This window comes from Nematolebias whitei, chromosome 11, assembly GCF_014905685.2.
Source record: "Nematolebias whitei isolate Nwh7 chromosome 11, NemWhi1, whole genome shotgun sequence".
Lineage (NCBI taxonomy): Eukaryota > Metazoa > Chordata > Actinopteri > Cyprinodontiformes > Rivulidae > Nematolebias > Nematolebias whitei.
The window spans coordinates 5,355,221-5,357,957 of record NC_056508.1 but is presented as its reverse complement, the minus strand read 5'-3'; positions in this window follow the sequence as shown (position 1 = coordinate 5,357,957).

Sequence of the window (2,737 nt, the reverse complement as noted above, 5' to 3'; positions counted from 1 at the left end):
ACATTTCTCAGGTAGAGCTGAACAAACATGAGGATAGGTGATGACGCCCATGAAGACCCTGAATGCTTCAGGCAGAAACAACTTGTAGAAACCTGCTTTCGAGCGCTCTGAACACAGAATCCTTATAGAATTAAACAGAACCCATTTAATAAAATATACAACCTGATGTCCACACAGCTGAGTGCTCAAACCCTCTGATGTCTGATCTTCAGCTCCATGACAGAGACTGATGATGGACCACTGTGCTGTGAAGTCTCCAGCACTTTAAATCAGTCCACTCTGAGTGTACCAGTACATGTGTGTCTTTGTGTTATTGTGTGTACATAAAGTGAATAATTTGATATTTTAGGAAAGAAATCTGATTTTTATTTTTGTGTGCTGGAGAAGATGCTCCCACTACAGTCTACAACCTGTTGGCTCAGAATAAAGACCAAACGAGGTTAGCAGCCAGGCCCTTTCTCCCCACCTCCATCACCCTGCCACCACACACCCCTTCAGCATGTGGGCGGCTGTGGCTGAGTGGTTAGAGCAGTTGTCCTCCAATGCAGGAGTTAGGGGTTTGAATCCACCAGCAGTCACATGCCAAAGTGTCCCTGGGCAAGACAATAAACCCCACATTGCCTCCAATGTGTGTCCCATCAGTGTATGAATGTGATGTAAAGCACTGATTAGTCTCAGAATGGTTTGTTCAATTAACTTTGTAGAGATCTAGTAGAGTGCTGTATGAATGGGTAAATGAGGACACAGATTGTAGTGTAAAGTGCTTTGAGTATCTATAAGATAGAAAAACGCTATATAAGTGCAGTCCATTTACCATAAGAAGAGGTGGAGCCATGCTTCATCTAAACCAACATGCCAAAGTTTCACACAGTCACAACAATACATGTGTGATTGTTACATAAAACAACAGTGTTTAACACATCCAAACGATGTTTGAGAACGGTGCTTGTTCCCACTTTAGTATGAGGCTAAGGGGAAAGCTTACCCTCTTTTAGTTCTAGGGTTTCATGTATCAGGTTCTGAAAGTATTTAAATCTAACTTCAAGTGAACAAAAACTCACAGATTCAAGTGTGTCATCATTAAACAATAATAAAGCCAGAATGGAAAATCTGTCTTAAAACTAAACTGGGATAAATTTTCATTTTTATGCTGATGATACACAGTTTTGTCCATAGAACCCAATGAATCCAATCAGTTACTTAAATTACAATCTTTTTTTTTTCTTGCTTCCTCTCGGTCGGTGCAAGGCAGATGCGTCCTCCTCTGCTCTGTCCCTCGGTCTGTCCCTGCTTTGCTGTTTTGTCTTGTGTTCCTCTTACAGAGCCCCTTTTTTCTGCATACCTTCCAAATTGTAAACTATGGATTTGATCAACTGGTCTCTCAATGAAAATGATCATTTTTTTCTCAACAGGTAACCAGGGTGAAGGAGAACCCTCTTACCTCGATGGAAACATAGTTGGATCTATGATAACTGGATTTTACTTTGGAATTAGTGGAAGTCTGGATTGTCGACAAATTTGAAAACATCAGCAGCTGTTTAAGCTGCTTGGTATGTGGAAAATGTGTCAAGCTTGGCAGCACTCAAGACTCTGTGCAGACTATCTGTGGTGCTGTATCAAGCTGAGCATGCTGATCCTTATCAGGACTGTGGAACTTTCTGGCAGTGGCCACGAGCGGTTGGAAGGAATAAATCTTGGAGAAGTTGTAAGCTCGACTTGGCATGAGAAATCAAATTCTGCTGTTTGGTCACCATGAGAGAATGTACTAGCGAGATATTGAGCATGCATCAGGATACTAGCGAAACTGTTAAGGCAGACAGGGAAATTTACGAGTCCTGCCTGACCCAAAACAATGTTGATATGTGAATCTGGACCTGGCCTTGGAAAGCAATCTATCTCAATTTCTCCTTGGATGTTATGGAAATAAGGATGCTCTGTCCCCCTCCCCACCCCCTCCCTTCCCCAAGGTTGTGGACCTGTGACAGAGCTCAACTGAGCTGGCTGATAAACAAGCACCTCTCATCAGGACTATGGCTGGAGGGGCCTCTGGACTGTGCTGTGCTATGACCTTCCCTCAAACTCAATGCCTCAACTGGCCTCCCTCGCCCCCCTGGCGCAGCAACCTAGGAGATGCAAAGGCACCAAGGGCTGTGTTGCTCACCTGGCAGCCGTACTGGGACCCCCACCCCTATCCACACGCAAGTTGGTTTGCTGTGGGAGCTTTTTGTGATGCCTCAAACCATGCCCTGTCAAGGACACAATGTGAGAGATCTTTTTTTTATACCTCTCTCCTTATGCTTTTCCCCCGTTCTTATCTAAGCAACAGGGGCAGCACATCTTAGAAGCTGCAGCCCCTGTACACTTCTGTCCATCTTTAGGACAGCTGTATGGAAAGTAATTTGTACTTCACTATGCAAGGACAATAAAACATTCTGATTCTGATTCTTAATGAAATAAAAACCTGGATGACCCTACATTTTCTGCTTTTGAATGCAGACAAGACTGAGGTTTTTGTTTTTGGACCTGAGCATCTTAGGAATAAACTTTGTGGTCTTTCACTTCCTCTGTCTTCAGCTGGTGGACAGATGTCCTCATGGTCCACTCAATGCCTGCAGGGAGCCCAAACCACCAGCCTCCAAGATACTCCAAGGTCATTGCTGATGTTTTTCCTAATCGACACACACCTGCTGCAGCAGCATCCTGACGGTGATCAGTTAATGAAGTGCATTGATCAGCA